We start from the raw sequence: 15,024 nt of genomic DNA on the forward strand, positions 1-15,024 counted from the left end.
ATTTTTGACGATTACTGTGTGACTTTTCCCACCGCGCTTGACACCCAACGACTAGTAGTAGTAGTAGTAGTAGTAGGGCAAGCATAAGGAACAAATAGATAGTTGCATGTCGGATGCGATCATACCAGCACTAAAGCATCGGATCCCATCAGAACTCCGAACTTAAGCGTGCTTGGGCGAGAGTAGTACTAGGATGGGTGACCTCCTGGGAAGTCCTCGTGTTGCATTCCCCTTTTTAAATATATTTTTTGCGCCACGTGACAAGGATGACGCGGGACCGTGATCTATATGACCTCATTTTCTTATTTTTGACGATTACTGTGTGACTTTTCCCACCGCGCTTGACACCCAACGACTAGTAATAGTAGTAGTAGTAGTAGTAGTAGTAGTAGTAGTATTAGTAGTAGTAGTAGGGGCAAGCATAAGGAACAAATAGATGGTTGCATGTCGGATGCGATCATACCAGCACTGAAGCACCGGATCCCATCACAACTCCGAAGTTAAGCGTGTTTGGGCGAGAGTAGTACTAGGATGGGTGACCTCCTGGGAAGTCCTCGTGTTGCATTCCCCTTTTTAAATATATTTTTGCGCCACGTGACAAGGATGACGCGGGAGCGTGATCTATATGACCTCATTTTCTTATTTTTGACGATTACTGTGTGACTTTTCCCACCGCGCTTGACACCCAACGACTAGTAGTAGTAGTAGTAGTAGGGGCAAGCATAAGGAACAAATAGATAGTTGCATGTCGGATGCGATCATACCAGCACTAAAGCACCGGATCCCATCAGAACTCCGAAGTTAAGCGTGCTTGGGCGAGAGTAGTACTAGGATGGGTGACCTCCTGGGAAGTCCTCGTGTTGCATTCCCCTTTTTAAATATATTTTTGCGCCACGTGACAAGGATGACGCGGGAGCGTGATCTATATGACCTCATTTTCTTATTTTTGACGATTACTGTGTGACTTTTCCCACCGCGCTTGACACCCAACGACTAGTAGTAGTAGTAGTAGTAGTGGTAGTACTAGTAGTAGTAGTAGTAGGGGCAAGCATAAGGAACAAATAGATAGTTGCATGTCGGATGCGATCATACCAGCACTAAAGCACCGGATCCCATCAGAACTCCGAAGTTAAGTGTGCTTGGGCGAGAGTAGTACTAGGATGGGTGACCTCCTGGGAAGTCCTCGTGTTGCATTCCCCTTTTTAAATATATTTTTGCGCCACGTGACAAGGATGACGCGGGACCGTGATCTATATGACCTCATTTTCTTATTTTTGACGATTACTGTGTGACTTTTCCCACCGCGCTTGACACCCAACGACTAGTAGTAGTAGTAGTAGTAGTAGTAGGGCGAGAGTAGTACTAGGATGGGTGACCTCCTCGGAAGTCCTCGTGTTGCATTCCCTGGGTGACCTCCTGGGAAGTCCTCGTGTTGCATTCCCCTTTTTAAATATATTTTTGCGCCACGTGACAAGGATGACGCGGGACCGTGATCTATATAACCTCATTTTCTTATTTTTGACGATTACTGTGTGACTTTTCCCACCGCGCTTGACACCCAACGACTAGTAGTAGTAGTAGTAGTAGTAGGGGCAAGCATAAGGAACAAATAGATAGTTGCATGTCGGATGCGATCATACCAGCACTAAAGCACCGGATCCCATCAGAACTCCGAAGTTAAGCGTGCTTGGGCGAGAGTAGTACTAGGATAGGTGACCTCCTGGGAAGTCCTCGTGTTGCATTCCCCTTTTTAAATATATTTTTGCGCCACGTGACAAGGATGACGCGGGACCGTGATCTATATGACCTCATTTTCTTATTTTTGACGATTACTGTGTGACTTTTCCCACCGCGCTTGACACCCAACGACTAGTAGTAGTAGTAGTAGTAGGGCAAGCATAAGGAACAAATAGATAGTTGCATGTCGGATGCGATCATACCAGCACTAAAGCACCGGATCCCATCAGAACTCCGAAGTTAAGCGTGCTTGGGCGAGAGTAGTACTAGGATGGGTGACCTCCTGGGAAGTCCTCGTGTTGCATTCCCCTTTTTAAATATATTTTTGCGCCACGTGACAAGGATGACGCGGGAGCGTGATCTATATGACCTCATTTTCTTATTTTTGACGATTACTGTGTGACTTTTCCCACCGCGCTTGACACCCAACGACTAGTAGTAGTAGTAGTAGTAGTAGTAGTAGTAGTAGGGGCAAGCAAAAGGAACAAATAGATAGTTGCATGTCTGATGCGATCATACCAGCACTAAAGCACCGGATCCCATCAGAACTCCGAAGTTAAGCGTGCTTGTGCGAGAGTAGTACTAGGATGGGTGACCTCCTGGGAAGTCCTCGTGTTGCATTCCCCTTTTTAAATATATTTTTGCGCCACGTGACAAGGATGACGCGGGACCGTGATCTATATGACCTCATTTTCTTATTTTTGACGATTACTGTGTGACTTTTCCCACCGCGCTTGACACCCAACGACTAGTAGTAGTAGTAGTAGGGGCAAGCATAAGGAACAAATAGATAGTTGCATGTCGGATGTGATCATACCAGCACTAAAGCATCGGATCCCATCAGAACTCCGAAGTTAAGCGTGCTTGGGCGAGAGTAGTACTAGGATGGGTGACCTCCTGGGAAGTCCTCGTGTTGCATTCCCCTTTTTAAATATATTTTTGCGCCACGTGACAAGGACGACGCGGGACCGTGATCTATATGACCTCATTTTCTTATTTTTGACGATTACTGTGTGACTTTTCCCACCGCGCTTGACACCCAACGACTAGTAGTAGTAGTAGTAGTAGTAGGGCAAGCATAAGGAACAAATAGATAGTTGCATGTCGGATGCGATCATACGAGCACTAAAGCATCGGATCCCATCAGAACTCCGAACTTAAGCGTGCTTGGGCGAGAGTAGTACTAGGATGGGTGACCTCCTGGGAAGTCCTCGTGTTGCATTCCCCTTTTTAAATATATTTTTGCGCCACGTGACAAGGATGACGCGGGACCGTGATGTATATGACCTCATTTTCTTATTTTTGACGATTACTGTGTGACTTTTCCCACCGCGCTTGACACCCAACGACTAGTAGTAGTAGTAGTAGTAGTAGTAGTAGTAGTAGTATTAGTAGTAGTAGTAGGGGCAAGCATAAGGAACAAATAGATGGTTGCATGTCGGATGCGATCATACCAGCACTGAAGCACCGGATCCCATCACAACTCCGAAGTTAAGCGTGTTTGGGCGAGAGTAGTACTAGGATGGGTGACCTCCTGGGAAGTCCTCGTGTTGCATTCCCCTTTTTAAATATATTTTTGCGCCACATGACAAGGATGACGCGGGAGCGTGATCTATATGACCTCATTTTCTTATTTTTGACGATTACTGTGTGACTTTTCCCACCGCGCTTGACACCCAACGACTAGTAGTAGTAGTAGTAGTAGGGGCAAGCATAAGGAACAAATAGATAGTTGCATGTCGGATGCGATCATACCAGCACTAAAGCACCGGATCCCATCAGAACTCCGAAGTTAAGCGTGCTTGGGCGAGAGTAGTACTAGGATGGGTGACCTCCTGGGAAGTCCTCGTGTTGCATTCCCCTTTTTAAATATATTTTTGCGCCACGTGACAAGGATGACGCGGGAGCGTGATCTATATGACCTCATTTTCTTATTTTTGACGATTACTGTGTGACTTTTCCCACCGCGCTTGACACCCAACGACTAGTAGTAGTAGTAGTAGTAGTACTAGTAGTAGTAGTAGTAGGGGCAAGCATAAGGAACAAATAGATAGTTGCATGTCGGATGCGATCATACCAGCACTAAAGCACCGGATCCCATCAGAACTCCGAAGTTAAGCGTGCTTGGGCGAGAGTAGTACTAGGATGGGTGACCTCCTGGGAAGTCCTCGTGTTGCATTCCCCTTTTTAAATATATTTTTGCGCCACGTGACAAGGATGACGCGGGACCGTGATCTATATGACCTCATTTTCTTATTTTTGACGATTACTGTGTGACTTTTCCCACCGCGCTTGACACCCAACGACTAGTAGTAGTAGTAGTAGTAGTAGGGGCAAGCATAAGGAACAAATAGATAGTTGCATGTCGGATGCGATCATACCAGCACTAAAGCACCGGATCCCATCAGAACTCCGAAGTTAAGCGTGCTTGGGCGATAGTAGTACTAGGATGGGTGACCAATTGGGAAGTCCTCGTGTTGCATTCCCCTTTTTAAATATATTTTTGCGCCACGTGACAAGGATGACGCGGGAGCGTGATCTATATGACCTCATTTTCTTATTTTTGACGATTACTGTGTGACTTTTCCCACCGCGCTTGACACCCAACGACTAGTAGTAGTAGTAGTAGTAGTAGTAGTATTAGTAGTAGTAGTAGGGGCAAGCATAAGGAACAAATAGATGGTTGCATGTCGGATGCGATCATACCAGCACTGAAGCACCGGATCCCATCAGAACTCCGAAGTTAAGCGTGTTTGGGCGAGAGTAGTACTAGGATGGGTGACCTCCTGGGAAGTCCTCGTGTTGCATTCCCCTTTTTAAATATATTTTTGCGCCACGTGACAAGGATGACGCGGGAGCGTGATCTATATGACCTCATTTTCTTATTTTTGACGATTACTGTGTGACTTTTCCCACCGCGCTTGACACCCAACGACTAGTAGTAGTAGTAGTAGTAGGGGCAAGCATAAGGAACAAATAGATAGTTGCATGTCGGATGCGATCATACCAGCACTAAAGCACCGGATCCCATCAGAACTCCGAAGTTAAGCGTGCTTGGGCGAGAGTAGTACTAGGATGGGTGACCTCCTGGGAAGTCCTCGTGTTGCATTCCCCTTTTTAAATATATTTTTGCGCCACGTGACAAGGATGACGCGGGACCGTGATCTATATGACCTCATTTTCTTATTTTTGACGATTACTGTGTGACTTTTCCCACCGCGCTTGACACCCAACGACTAGTAGTAGTAGTAGTAGTAGGGCAAGCATAAGGAACAAATAGATAGTTGCATGTCGGATGCGATCATACCAGCACTAAAGCACCGGATCCCATCAGAACTCCGAAGTTAAGCGTGCTTGGGCGAGAGTAGTACTAGGATGGGTGACCTCCTGGGAAGTCCTCGTGTTGCATTCCCCTTTTTAAATATATTTTTGCGCCACGTGACAAGGATGACGCAGGACCGTGATCTATATGACCTCATTTTCTTATTTTTGACGATTACTGTGTGACTTATCCCACCGCGCTTGACACCCAACGACTAGTAGTAGTAGTAGTAGTAGGGGCAAGCATAAGGAAGAAATAGATAGTTGCATGTCGGATGCGATCATACCAGCAGTAAAGCACCGGATCCCATCAGAACTCCGAAGTTAAGCGTGCTTGGGCGAGAGTAGTACTAGGATGGGTGACCTCCTAAGTTAAGCGTGCTTGGGCGAGAGTAGTACTAGGATGGGTGACCTCCTGGGAAGTCCTCGTGTTGCATTCCCCCTTTTAAATATATTTTTGCGGCACGTGACAAGGATGACGCGGGACCGTGATCTATATGAGCTCATTTTCTTATTTTTGACGATTACTGTGTGACTTTTCCCACCGCGCTTGACACCCAACGACTAGTAGTAGTAGTAGTAGTAGTAGGGGCAAGCATAAGGAACAAATAGATAGTTGCATGTCGGATGCGATCATACCAGCACTAAAGCACCGGATCCCATCAGAACTCCGAAGTTAAGCGTGCTTGGGCGAGAGTAGTACTAGGATGGGTGACCTCCTGGGAAGTCCTCGTGTTGCATTTCCCTTTTTAAATATATTTTTGCGCCACGTGACAAGGATGACGCGGGAGCGTGATCTATATGACCTCATTTTCTTATTTTTGACGATTACTGTGTGACTTTTTCCACCGCGCTTGACACCCAACGACTAGTAGTAGTAGTAGTAGTAGTAGTAGTAGGGGCAAGCATAAGGAACAAATAGATAGTTGCATGTCGGATGCGATCATACCAGCACTAAAGCACCGGATCCCATCAGAACTCCGAAGTTAAGCGTACTTGGGCGAGAGTAGTACTAGGATGGGTGACCTCCTGGGAAGTCCTCGTGTTGCATTCCCCTTTTTAAATATATTTTTGCGGCACGTGACAAGGATGACGCGGGACCGTGATCTATATGACCTCATTTTCTTATTTTTGACGATTACTGTGTGACTTTTCCCACCGCGCTTGACACCCAACGACTAGTAGTAGTAGTAGTAGTAGTAGTAGTAGTAGTAGGGGCAAGCATAAGCAAGAAATAGATAGTTGCATGTCGGATGCGATCATACCAGCACTAAAGCACCGGATCCCATCAGAACTCCGAAGTTAAGCGTGCTTTGGCGAGAGTAGTACTAGGATTGGTGACCTCCTGGGAAGTCCTCGTGTTGCATTCCCCTTTTTAAATATATTTTTGCGCCACGTGACAAGGATGACGCGGGAGCGTGATCTATATGACCTCATTTTCTTATTTTTGACGATTACTGTGTGACTTTTCCCACCGCGCTTGACACCCAACGACTAGTAGTAGTAGTACTAGTAGTAGTAGTAGTAGTAGTAGTAGGGGCAAGCATAAGGAACAAATAGATAGTTGCATGTCGGATGCGATCATACCAGCACTAAAGCACTAGATCCCATCAGAACTCCGAAGTTAAGCGTGCTTGGACGAGAGTAGTACTAGGATGGGTGACCTCCTGGGAAGTCCTCGTGTTGCATTCCCCTTTTTAAATATATTTTTGCGCCACGTGACAAGGATGACGCGGGACCGTGATCTATATGACCTCATTTTCTTATTTTTGACGATTACTGTGTGACTTTTCCCACCGCGCTTGACACCCAACGACTAGTAGTAGTAGTAGTAGTAGTAGTAGTAGTAGTAGTAGTAGGGGCAAGCATAAGGAACAAATAGATAGTTGCATGTCGGATGCGATCATACCAGCACTAAAGCACCGGATCCCATCAGAACTCCGAAGTTAAGCGTGCTTGGGCGAGAGTAGTACTAGGATGGGTGACCTCCTGGAAAGTCCTCGTGTTGCATTCCCCTTTTTAAATATATTTTTGCGGCACGTGACAAGGATGACGCGGGACCGTGATCTATATGACCTCATTTTCTTATTTTTGACGATTACTGTGTGACTTTTCCCACCGCGCTTGACACCCAACGACTAGTAGTAGTAGTAGTAGTAGTAGTAGTAGTAGTAGTAGGGGCAAGCATAAGGAAGAAATAGATAGTTGCATGTCGGATGCGATCATACCAGCACTAAAGCACCGGATCCCATCAGAACTCCGAAGTTAAGCGTGCTTGCGCGAGAGTAGTACTAGGATGGGTGACCTCCTCGGAAGTCCTCGTGTTGCATTTCCCTTTTTAAATATATTTTTGCGGCACGTGACAAGGATGACGCGGGACCGTGATCTATATGACCTCATTTTCTTATTTTTGACGATTACTGTGTGACTTTTCCCACCGCGCTTGACACCCAACGACTAGTAGTAGTAGTAGTAGTAGTAGTAGTAGTAGTAGTAGTAGGGGCAAGCATAAGGAACAAATAGATAGTTGCATGTCGGATGCGATCATACCAGCACTAAAGCACCGGATCCCATCAGAACTCCGAAGTTAAGCGTACTTGGGCGAGAGTAGTACTAGGATGGGTGACCTCCTCGGAAGTCCTCGTGTTGCATTCCCCTTTTTAAATATATTTTTGCGGCACGTGACAAGGATGACGCGGGAGCGTGATCTATATGACCTCATTTTCTTATTTTTGACGATTACTGTGTGACTTTTCCCACCGCGCTTGACACCCAACGACTAGTAGTAGTAGTAGTAGTAGTAGTAGTAGTAGTAGTAGGGGCAAGCATAAGGAAGAAATAGATAGTTGCATGTCGGATGCGATCATACCAGCACTAAAGCACCGGATCCCATCAGAACTCCGAAGTTAAGCGTACTTGGGCGAGAGTAGTACTAGGATGGGTGACCTCCTCGGAAGTCCTCGTGTTGCATTCCCCTTTTTAAATATATTTTTGCGGCACGTGACAAGGATGACGCGGGACCGTGATCTATATGACCTCATTTTCTTATTTTTGACGATTACTGTGTGACTTTTCCCACCGCGCTTGACACCCAACGACTAGTAGTAGTAGTAGTAGTAGTAGTAGTAGTAGGGGCAAGCATAAGGAACAAATAGATAGTTGCATGTCGGATGCGATCATACCAGCACTAAAGCACCGGATCCCATCAGAACTCCGAAGTTAAGCGTGCTTGGGCGAGAGTAGTACTAGGATGGGTGACCTCCTGGGAAGTCCTCGTGTTGCATTCCCCTTTTTAAATATATTTTTGCGCCACGTGACAAGGATGACGCGGTAGCGTGATCTATATGACCTCATTTTCTTATTTTTGACGATTACTGTGTGACTTTTCCCACCGCGCTTGACACCCAACGACTAGTAGTAGTAGTAGTAGTAGTAGTAGGGGCAAGCATAAGGAACAAATAGATAGTTGCATGTCGGATGCGATCATACCAGCACTAAAGCACCGGATCCCATCAGAACTTCGAAGTTAAGCGTGCTTGGGCGAGAGTAGTACTAGGATGGGTGACCTCCTGGGAAGTCCTCGTGTTGCATTCCCCTTTTTAAATATATTTTTGCGCCACGTGACAAGGATGACGCGGGAGCGTGATCTATATGACCTCATTTTCTTATTTTTGACGATTACTGTGTGACTTTTCCCACCGCGCTTGACACCCAACGACTAGTAGTAGTAGTAGTAGTAGTAGTAGTAGTAGGGGCAAGCATAAGGAACAAATAGATAGTTGCATGTCGGATGCGATCATACCAGCACTAAAGCACCGGATCCCATCAGAACTCCGAAGTTAAGCGTGCTTGGGCGAGAGTAGTACTAGGATGGGTGACCTCATGGGAAGTCCTCGTGTTGCATTCCCCTTTTTAAATATATTTTTGCGCCACATGACAAGGATGACGCGGGACCGTGATCTATATGACCTCATTTTCTTATTTTTGACGATTACTGTGTGACTTTTCCCACCGCGCTTGACACCCAACGACTAGTAGTAGTAGTAGTAGTAGTAGTAGTAGTAGTAGGGGCAAGCATAAGGAACAAATAGATAGTTGCATGTCGGATGCGATCATACTAGCACTAAAGCATCGGATCCCATCAGAACTCCGAAGTTAAGCGTGCTTGGGCGAGAGTAGTACTAGGATGTGTGACCTCCTGGGAAGTCCTCGTGTTGCATTCCCCTTTTTCAATATATTTTTGCGCCACGTGACAAGGATGACGCGGGACCGTGATCTATATGACCTCATTTTCTTATTTTTGACGATTACTGTGTGACTTTTCCCACCGCGCTTGACACCCAACGACTAGTAGTAGTAGTAGTAGTAGTAGTAGTAGTAGTAGTAGTAGTAGTAGTAGTAGTAGTAGTAGTAGGGGCAAGCATAAGGAAGAAATAGATAGTTGCATGTCGGATGCGATCATACCAGCACTAAAGCACCGGATCCCATCAGAACTCCGAAGTTAAGCGTGCTTGAGCGAGAGTAGTACTAGGATGGGTGACCTCCTGGGAAGTCCTCTTGTTGCATTCCCCTTTTTAAATATATTTTTGCGCCACGTGACAAGGATGACGCGGGAGCGTGATCTATATGACCTCATTTTCTTATTTTTGACGATTACTGTGTGACTTTTCCCACCGCGCTTGACACCCAACGACTAGTAGTAGTAGTAGTAGTAGTAGGGGCAAGCATAAGGAACAAATAGATAGTTGCATGTCGGATGCGATCATACCAGCACTAAAGCATCGGATCCCATCAGAACTCCGAAGTTAAGCGTGCTTGGGCGAGAGTAGTACTAGGATGGGTGACCTCCTGGGAAGTCCTCGTGTTGCATTCCCCTTTTTAAATATATTTTTGCGGCACGTGACAAGGATGACGCGGGACCGTGATCTATATGACCTCATTTTCTTATTTTTGACGATTACTGTGTGACTTTTCCCACCGCGCTTGACACCCAACGACTAGTAGTAGTAGTAGTAGTAGGGGCAAGCATAAGGAACAAATAGATAGTTGCATGTCGGATGCGATCATACCAGCACTAAAGCACCGGATCCCATCAGAACTCCGAAGTTAAGCGTGCTTGGGCGAGAGTAGTACTAGGATGGGTGACCTCCTGGGAAGTCCTCGTGTTGCATTCCCCTTTTTAAATATATTTTTGCGGCACGTGACAAGGATGACGCGGGACCGTGATCTATATGACCTCATTTTCTTATTTTTGACGATTACTGTGTGACTTTTCCCACCGCGCTTGACACCCAACGACTAGTAGTAGTAGTAGTAGTAGTAGTAGTAGTAGTAGGGGCAAGCATAAGGAACAAATAGATAGTTGCATGTCGGATGCGATCATACCAGCACTAAAGCACCGGATCCCATCAGAACTCCGAAGTTAAGCGTGCTTGGGCGAGAGTAGTACTAGGATGGGTGACCTCCTGGGAAGTCCTCGTGTTGCATTTCCCTTTTTAAATATATTTTTGCGCCACGTGACAAGGATGACGCGGGAGCGTGATCTATATGACCTCATTTTCTTATTTTTGACGATTACTGTGTGACTTTTCCCACCGCGCTTGACACCCAACGACTAGTAGTAGTAGTAGTAGTAGTAGGAGGGGCAAGCATAAGGAACAAATAGATAGTTGCATGTCGGATGCGATCATACCAGCACTAAAGCACCGGATCCCATCAGAACTCCGAAGTTAAGCGTACTTGGGCGAGAGTAGTACTAGGATGGGTGACCTCCTGGGAAGTCCTCGTGTTGCATTCCCCTTTTAAAATATATTTTTGCGGCACGTGACAAGGATGACGCGGGACCGTGATCTATATGACCTCATTTTCTTATTTTTGACGATTACTGTGTGACTTTTCCCACCGCGCTTGACACCCAACGACTAGTAGTAGTAGTAGTAGTAGTAGTAGTAGTAGTAGTAGGGGCAAGCATAAGGAAGAAATAGATAGTTGCATGTCGGATGCGATCATACCAGCACTAAAGCAACGGATCCCATCAGAACTCCGAAGTTAAGCGTGCTTGGGCGAGAGTAGTACTAGGATGGGTGACCTCCTGGGAAGTCCTCGTGTTGCATTCCCCTTTTTAAATATATTTTTGCGCCACGTGACAAGGATGACGCGGGAGCGTGATCTATATGACCTCATTTTCTTATTTTTGACGATTACTGTGTGACTTTTCCCACCGCGCTTGACACCCAACGACTAGTAGTAGTAGTAGTAGTAGGGGCAAGCATAAGGAACAAATAGATAGTTGCATGTCGGATGCGATCATACCAGCACTAAAGCACCGTACTAGTAGTAGTAGTAGTAGTAGTAGTAGTAGTAGTAGTAGTAGTAGTAGTAGTAGTAGTAGTAGTAGTAGTAGTAGTAGGGGCAAGCATAAGGAACAAATAGATAGTTGCATGTCGGATGCGATCATACTAGCACTAAAGCACCAGATCCCATCAGAACTCCGAAGTTAAGCGTGCTTGGGCGAGAGTAGTACTAGGATGGGTGACCTCCTGGGAAGTCCTCATGTTGCATTCCCATTTTTAAATATATTTTTACGCCACGTGACAAGGATGACGCGGGACCGTGATCTATATGACCTCATTTTCTTATTTTTGACGATTACTGTGTGACTTTTCCCACCGCGCTTGACACCCAACGACTAGTAGTAGTATTAGTAGTAGTAGTAGTAGTAGTAGTAGTAGTAGGGCGAGAGTAGTACTAGGATGGGTGACCTCCTGGGAAGTCCTCGTGTTGCATTCCCCTTTTTAAATATATTTTTGCGCCACGTGACAAGGATGACGCGGGAGCGTGATCTATATGACCTCATTTTCTTATTTTTGACGATTACTGTGTGACTTTTCCCACCGCGCTTGACACCCAACGACTAGTAGTAGTAGTAGTAGTAGTGGTAGTAGTAGTAGTAGTAGTAGTAGTAGGGGCAAGCATAAGGAACAAATAGATAGTTGCATGTCGGATGCGATCATACCAGCACTAAAGCACCGGATCCCATCAGAACTCCGAAGTTAAGCGTGCTTGGGCGAGAGTAGTACTAGGATGGGTGACCTCCTGGGAAGTCCTCGCGTTGCATTCCCCTTTTTAAATATATTTTTGCGCCACGTGACAAGGATGACGCGGGACCGTGATCTATATGACCTCATTTTCTTATTTTTGACGATTACTGTGTGACTTTTCCCACCGCGCTTGACACCCAACGACTAGTAGTAGTAGTAGTAGTAGTAGTAGTAGTAGTAGTAGTAGTAGGGGCAAGCATAAGGAAGAAATAGATAGTTGCATGTCGGATGCGATCATACCAGCACTAAAGCACCGGATCCCATAAGAACTCCGAAGTTAAGCGTGCTAGAGCGAGAGTAGTACTAGGATGGGTGACCTCCTGGGAAGTCCTCTTGTTGCATTCCCCTTTTTAAATATATTTTTGCGCCACGTGACAAGGATGACGCGGGAGCGTGATCTATATGACCTCATTTTCTTATTTTTGACGATTACTGTGTGACTTTTCCCACCGCGCTTGACACCCAACGACTAGTAGTAGTAGTAGTAGTAGTAGTAGGGGCAAGCATAAGGAACAAATAGATAGTTGCATGTCGGATGCGATCATACCAGCACTAAAGCATCGGATCCCATCAGAACTCCGAAGTTAAGCGTGCTTGGGCGAGAGTAGTACTAGGATGGGTGACCTCCTGGGAAGTCCTCGTGTTGCATTCCCCTTTTTAAATATATTTTTGCGGCACGTGACAAGGATGACGCGGGACCGTGATCTATATGACCTCATTTTCTTATTTTTGACGATTACTGTGTGACTTTTCCCACCGCGCTTGACACCCAACGACTAGTAGTAGTAGTAGTAGTAGGGGCAAGCATAAGGAACAAATAGATAGTTGCATGTCGGATGCGATCATACCAGCACTAAAGCACCGGATCCCATCAGAACTCCGAAGTTAAGCGTGCTTGGGCGAGAGTAGTACTAGGATGGGTGACCTCCTGGGAAGTCCTCGTGTTGCATTCCCCTTTTTAAATATATTTTTGCGGCACGTGACAAGGATGACGCGGGACCGTGATCTATATGACCTCATTTTCTTATTTTTGACGATTACTGTGTGACTTTTCCCACCGCGCTTGACACCCAACGACTAGTAGTAGTAGTAGTAGTAGTAGTAGTAGTAGTAGGGGCAAGCATAAGGAACAAATAGATAGTTGCATGTCGGATGCGATCATACCAGCACTAAAGCACCGGATCCCATCAGAACTCCGAAGTTAAGCGTGCTTGGGCGAGAGTAGTACTAGGATGGGTGACCTCCTGGGAAGTCCTCGTGTTGCATTTCCCTTTTTAAATATAATTTTGCGCCACGTGACAAGGATGACGCGGGAGCGTGATCTATATGACCTCATTTTCTTATTTTTGACGATTACTGTGTGACTTTTCCCACCGCGCTTGACACCCAACGACTAGTAGTAGTAGTAGTAGTAGTAGTAGGGGCAAGCATAAGGAACAAATAGATAGTTGCATGTCGGATGCGATCATACCAGCACTAAAGCACCGGATCCCATCAGAACTCCGAAGTTAAGCGTACTTGGGCGAGAGTAGTACTAGGATGGGTGACCTCCTGGGAAGTCCTCGTGTTGCATTCCCCTTTTAAAATATATTTTTGCGGCACGTGACAAGGATGACGCGGGACCGTGATCTATATGACCTCATTTTCTTATTTTTGACGATTACTGTGTGACTTTTCCCACCGCGCTTGACACCCAACGACTAGTAGTAGTAGTAGTAGTAGTAGTAGTAGTAGTAGGGGCAAGCATAAGGAACAAATAGATAGTTGCATGTCGGATGCGATCATACCAGCACTAAAGCACCGGATCCCATCAGAACTCCAAAGTTAAGCGTGCTTGGGCGAGAGTAGTACTAGGATGGGTGACCTCCTGGGAAGTCCTCGTGTTGCATTCCCCTTTTTAAATATATTATTGCGCCACGTGACAAGGATGACGCGGGAGCGTGATCTATATGACCTCATTTTCTTATTTTTGACGATTACTGTGTGACTTTTCCCACCGCGCTTGACACCCAACGACTAGTAGTAGTAGTAGTAGTAGGGGCAAGCATAAGGAACAAATAGATAGTTGCATGTCGGATGCGATCATACCAGCACTAAAGCACCGGATCCCATCAGAACTCCGAAGTTAAGCGTGCTTGGGCGAGAGTAGTACTAGGATGGGTGACCTCCTGGGAAGTCCTCGTGTTGCATTCCCCTTTTTAAATATATTTTTGCGCCACATGACAAAGATGACGCGGGACCGTGATCTATATGACCTCATTTTCTTATTTTTGACGATTACTGTGTGACTTTTCCCACCGCGCTTGACACCCAACGACTAGTAGTAGTAGTAGTAGTAGGGGCAAGCATAAGGAACAAATAGATAGTTGCATGTCGGATGCGATCATACCAGCACTAAAGCACCGGATCCCATCAGAACTCCGAAGTTAAGCGTGCTTTGGCGAGAGTAGTACTAGGATGGGTGACCTCCTGGGAAGTCCTCGTGTTGCATTCCCCTTTTTCAATATATTTTTGCGCCACGTGACAAGGATGACGCGGGACCGTGATCTATATGACCTCATTTTCTTATTTTTGACGATTACTGTGTGACTTTTCCCACCGCGCTTGACACCCAACGACTAGTAGTAGTATTAGTAGTAGGGCAAGCATAAGGAACAAATAGATAGTTGCATGTCGGATGCGATCATACCAGCACTAAAGCACCGGATCCCATCAGAACTCCGAAGTTAAGCGTGCTTGGGCGAGAGTAGTACTAGGATGGGTGACCTCCTGGGAAGTCCTCGTGTTGCATTCCCCTTTTTAAATATATTTTTGCGCCACGTGACAAGGATGACGCGGGAGCGTGATCTATATGACCTCATTTTCT

At 46.0% G+C, this 15,024-nt stretch overlaps 45 non-coding genes and 1 pseudogene across 45 annotated transcripts; all 46 read left to right on the plus strand.

Annotated features, from left to right (window-relative positions):
• Positions 1 to 111: 111 nt before the first annotated feature.
• On the plus strand, positions 112 to 230 carry LOC123431874. The gene has a single exon (XR_006623472.1). It is a non-coding gene; the product is annotated as a 5S ribosomal RNA (ribosomal RNA).
• A 219-nt stretch (positions 231 to 449) lies between these two features.
• LOC123432488 lies at positions 450 to 568 on the plus strand. The gene has a single exon (XR_006624067.1). It is a non-coding gene; the product is annotated as a 5S ribosomal RNA (ribosomal RNA).
• Positions 569 to 750: 182 nt separating this feature from the next.
• Positions 751 to 869, plus strand: LOC123433933. Its single transcript, XR_006625230.1, has one exon. It is a non-coding gene; the product is annotated as a 5S ribosomal RNA (ribosomal RNA).
• A 209-nt stretch (positions 870 to 1,078) lies between these two features.
• On the plus strand, positions 1,079 to 1,197 carry LOC123435195. Its single transcript, XR_006626454.1, has one exon. It is a non-coding gene; the product is annotated as a 5S ribosomal RNA (ribosomal RNA).
• A 429-nt stretch (positions 1,198 to 1,626) lies between these two features.
• LOC123437064 lies at positions 1,627 to 1,745 on the plus strand. Its single transcript, XR_006628266.1, has one exon. It is a non-coding gene; the product is annotated as a 5S ribosomal RNA (ribosomal RNA).
• Positions 1,746 to 1,926: 181 nt separating this feature from the next.
• On the plus strand, positions 1,927 to 2,045 carry LOC123433934. Its single transcript, XR_006625231.1, has one exon. It is a non-coding gene; the product is annotated as a 5S ribosomal RNA (ribosomal RNA).
• Positions 2,046 to 2,242: 197 nt separating this feature from the next.
• LOC123431684 lies at positions 2,243 to 2,361 on the plus strand. Its single transcript, XR_006623272.1, has one exon. It is a non-coding gene; the product is annotated as a 5S ribosomal RNA (ribosomal RNA).
• A 179-nt stretch (positions 2,362 to 2,540) lies between these two features.
• On the plus strand, positions 2,541 to 2,659 carry LOC123437454. The gene has a single exon (XR_006628633.1). It is a non-coding gene; the product is annotated as a 5S ribosomal RNA (ribosomal RNA).
• Positions 2,660 to 2,843: 184 nt separating this feature from the next.
• Positions 2,844 to 2,962, plus strand: LOC123432938. The gene has a single exon (XR_006624503.1). It is a non-coding gene; the product is annotated as a 5S ribosomal RNA (ribosomal RNA).
• Positions 2,963 to 3,177: 215 nt separating this feature from the next.
• Positions 3,178 to 3,296, plus strand: LOC123432490. The gene has a single exon (XR_006624069.1). It is a non-coding gene; the product is annotated as a 5S ribosomal RNA (ribosomal RNA).
• A 182-nt stretch (positions 3,297 to 3,478) lies between these two features.
• LOC123433935 lies at positions 3,479 to 3,597 on the plus strand. The gene has a single exon (XR_006625232.1). It is a non-coding gene; the product is annotated as a 5S ribosomal RNA (ribosomal RNA).
• A 203-nt stretch (positions 3,598 to 3,800) lies between these two features.
• Positions 3,801 to 3,919, plus strand: LOC123433936. Its single transcript, XR_006625233.1, has one exon. It is a non-coding gene; the product is annotated as a 5S ribosomal RNA (ribosomal RNA).
• A 185-nt stretch (positions 3,920 to 4,104) lies between these two features.
• Positions 4,105 to 4,223, plus strand: LOC123432000. The gene has a single exon (XR_006623603.1). It is a non-coding gene; the product is annotated as a 5S ribosomal RNA (ribosomal RNA).
• Positions 4,224 to 4,429: 206 nt separating this feature from the next.
• LOC123435908 lies at positions 4,430 to 4,548 on the plus strand. The gene has a single exon (XR_006627152.1). It is a non-coding gene; the product is annotated as a 5S ribosomal RNA (ribosomal RNA).
• A 182-nt stretch (positions 4,549 to 4,730) lies between these two features.
• On the plus strand, positions 4,731 to 4,849 carry LOC123433937. The gene has a single exon (XR_006625234.1). It is a non-coding gene; the product is annotated as a 5S ribosomal RNA (ribosomal RNA).
• Positions 4,850 to 5,030: 181 nt separating this feature from the next.
• LOC123433938 lies at positions 5,031 to 5,149 on the plus strand. Its single transcript, XR_006625235.1, has one exon. It is a non-coding gene; the product is annotated as a 5S ribosomal RNA (ribosomal RNA).
• A 182-nt stretch (positions 5,150 to 5,331) lies between these two features.
• Positions 5,332 to 5,498, plus strand: LOC123433277 (annotated as a pseudogene).
• Positions 5,499 to 5,683: 185 nt separating this feature from the next.
• LOC123435400 lies at positions 5,684 to 5,802 on the plus strand. Its single transcript, XR_006626652.1, has one exon. It is a non-coding gene; the product is annotated as a 5S ribosomal RNA (ribosomal RNA).
• Positions 5,803 to 5,993: 191 nt separating this feature from the next.
• LOC123436860 lies at positions 5,994 to 6,112 on the plus strand. The gene has a single exon (XR_006628068.1). It is a non-coding gene; the product is annotated as a 5S ribosomal RNA (ribosomal RNA).
• Positions 6,113 to 6,309: 197 nt separating this feature from the next.
• LOC123432588 lies at positions 6,310 to 6,428 on the plus strand. Its single transcript, XR_006624163.1, has one exon. It is a non-coding gene; the product is annotated as a 5S ribosomal RNA (ribosomal RNA).
• Positions 6,429 to 6,631: 203 nt separating this feature from the next.
• LOC123438843 lies at positions 6,632 to 6,750 on the plus strand. The gene has a single exon (XR_006629961.1). It is a non-coding gene; the product is annotated as a 5S ribosomal RNA (ribosomal RNA).
• A 203-nt stretch (positions 6,751 to 6,953) lies between these two features.
• Positions 6,954 to 7,072, plus strand: LOC123436963. The gene has a single exon (XR_006628169.1). It is a non-coding gene; the product is annotated as a 5S ribosomal RNA (ribosomal RNA).
• Positions 7,073 to 7,272: 200 nt separating this feature from the next.
• Positions 7,273 to 7,391, plus strand: LOC123432576. Its single transcript, XR_006624152.1, has one exon. It is a non-coding gene; the product is annotated as a 5S ribosomal RNA (ribosomal RNA).
• A 203-nt stretch (positions 7,392 to 7,594) lies between these two features.
• LOC123438650 lies at positions 7,595 to 7,713 on the plus strand. The gene has a single exon (XR_006629782.1). It is a non-coding gene; the product is annotated as a 5S ribosomal RNA (ribosomal RNA).
• Positions 7,714 to 7,913: 200 nt separating this feature from the next.
• On the plus strand, positions 7,914 to 8,032 carry LOC123438651. Its single transcript, XR_006629783.1, has one exon. It is a non-coding gene; the product is annotated as a 5S ribosomal RNA (ribosomal RNA).
• A 194-nt stretch (positions 8,033 to 8,226) lies between these two features.
• On the plus strand, positions 8,227 to 8,345 carry LOC123433939. The gene has a single exon (XR_006625236.1). It is a non-coding gene; the product is annotated as a 5S ribosomal RNA (ribosomal RNA).
• Positions 8,346 to 8,533: 188 nt separating this feature from the next.
• Positions 8,534 to 8,652, plus strand: LOC123436533. The gene has a single exon (XR_006627752.1). It is a non-coding gene; the product is annotated as a 5S ribosomal RNA (ribosomal RNA).
• A 194-nt stretch (positions 8,653 to 8,846) lies between these two features.
• LOC123434919 lies at positions 8,847 to 8,965 on the plus strand. The gene has a single exon (XR_006626186.1). It is a non-coding gene; the product is annotated as a 5S ribosomal RNA (ribosomal RNA).
• A 197-nt stretch (positions 8,966 to 9,162) lies between these two features.
• On the plus strand, positions 9,163 to 9,281 carry LOC123432619. The gene has a single exon (XR_006624193.1). It is a non-coding gene; the product is annotated as a 5S ribosomal RNA (ribosomal RNA).
• A 227-nt stretch (positions 9,282 to 9,508) lies between these two features.
• Positions 9,509 to 9,627, plus strand: LOC123432445. The gene has a single exon (XR_006624027.1). It is a non-coding gene; the product is annotated as a 5S ribosomal RNA (ribosomal RNA).
• A 185-nt stretch (positions 9,628 to 9,812) lies between these two features.
• On the plus strand, positions 9,813 to 9,931 carry LOC123436421. The gene has a single exon (XR_006627647.1). It is a non-coding gene; the product is annotated as a 5S ribosomal RNA (ribosomal RNA).
• A 182-nt stretch (positions 9,932 to 10,113) lies between these two features.
• LOC123433940 lies at positions 10,114 to 10,232 on the plus strand. Its single transcript, XR_006625237.1, has one exon. It is a non-coding gene; the product is annotated as a 5S ribosomal RNA (ribosomal RNA).
• Positions 10,233 to 10,429: 197 nt separating this feature from the next.
• On the plus strand, positions 10,430 to 10,548 carry LOC123435401. The gene has a single exon (XR_006626653.1). It is a non-coding gene; the product is annotated as a 5S ribosomal RNA (ribosomal RNA).
• A 188-nt stretch (positions 10,549 to 10,736) lies between these two features.
• LOC123436861 lies at positions 10,737 to 10,855 on the plus strand. The gene has a single exon (XR_006628069.1). It is a non-coding gene; the product is annotated as a 5S ribosomal RNA (ribosomal RNA).
• Positions 10,856 to 11,055: 200 nt separating this feature from the next.
• On the plus strand, positions 11,056 to 11,174 carry LOC123437144. Its single transcript, XR_006628341.1, has one exon. It is a non-coding gene; the product is annotated as a 5S ribosomal RNA (ribosomal RNA).
• A 329-nt stretch (positions 11,175 to 11,503) lies between these two features.
• On the plus strand, positions 11,504 to 11,622 carry LOC123432431. Its single transcript, XR_006624014.1, has one exon. It is a non-coding gene; the product is annotated as a 5S ribosomal RNA (ribosomal RNA).
• Positions 11,623 to 12,059: 437 nt separating this feature from the next.
• LOC123435466 lies at positions 12,060 to 12,178 on the plus strand. Its single transcript, XR_006626715.1, has one exon. It is a non-coding gene; the product is annotated as a 5S ribosomal RNA (ribosomal RNA).
• Positions 12,179 to 12,384: 206 nt separating this feature from the next.
• Positions 12,385 to 12,503, plus strand: LOC123432857. The gene has a single exon (XR_006624427.1). It is a non-coding gene; the product is annotated as a 5S ribosomal RNA (ribosomal RNA).
• Positions 12,504 to 12,691: 188 nt separating this feature from the next.
• Positions 12,692 to 12,810, plus strand: LOC123436422. The gene has a single exon (XR_006627648.1). It is a non-coding gene; the product is annotated as a 5S ribosomal RNA (ribosomal RNA).
• Positions 12,811 to 12,992: 182 nt separating this feature from the next.
• LOC123433941 lies at positions 12,993 to 13,111 on the plus strand. The gene has a single exon (XR_006625238.1). It is a non-coding gene; the product is annotated as a 5S ribosomal RNA (ribosomal RNA).
• A 197-nt stretch (positions 13,112 to 13,308) lies between these two features.
• On the plus strand, positions 13,309 to 13,427 carry LOC123435402. Its single transcript, XR_006626654.1, has one exon. It is a non-coding gene; the product is annotated as a 5S ribosomal RNA (ribosomal RNA).
• Positions 13,428 to 13,615: 188 nt separating this feature from the next.
• LOC123436862 lies at positions 13,616 to 13,734 on the plus strand. The gene has a single exon (XR_006628070.1). It is a non-coding gene; the product is annotated as a 5S ribosomal RNA (ribosomal RNA).
• A 197-nt stretch (positions 13,735 to 13,931) lies between these two features.
• LOC123436075 lies at positions 13,932 to 14,050 on the plus strand. Its single transcript, XR_006627311.1, has one exon. It is a non-coding gene; the product is annotated as a 5S ribosomal RNA (ribosomal RNA).
• A 182-nt stretch (positions 14,051 to 14,232) lies between these two features.
• LOC123433942 lies at positions 14,233 to 14,351 on the plus strand. The gene has a single exon (XR_006625239.1). It is a non-coding gene; the product is annotated as a 5S ribosomal RNA (ribosomal RNA).
• A 182-nt stretch (positions 14,352 to 14,533) lies between these two features.
• LOC123437804 lies at positions 14,534 to 14,652 on the plus strand. Its single transcript, XR_006628972.1, has one exon. It is a non-coding gene; the product is annotated as a 5S ribosomal RNA (ribosomal RNA).
• A 181-nt stretch (positions 14,653 to 14,833) lies between these two features.
• On the plus strand, positions 14,834 to 14,952 carry LOC123433945. The gene has a single exon (XR_006625241.1). It is a non-coding gene; the product is annotated as a 5S ribosomal RNA (ribosomal RNA).
• The last annotated feature ends 72 nt before the right edge of the window (positions 14,953 to 15,024 follow it).

The sequence above is a fragment of the Hordeum vulgare genome, chromosome 2H (assembly GCF_904849725.1).
Source record: "Hordeum vulgare subsp. vulgare chromosome 2H, MorexV3_pseudomolecules_assembly, whole genome shotgun sequence".
Lineage (NCBI taxonomy): Eukaryota > Viridiplantae > Streptophyta > Magnoliopsida > Poales > Poaceae > Hordeum > Hordeum vulgare.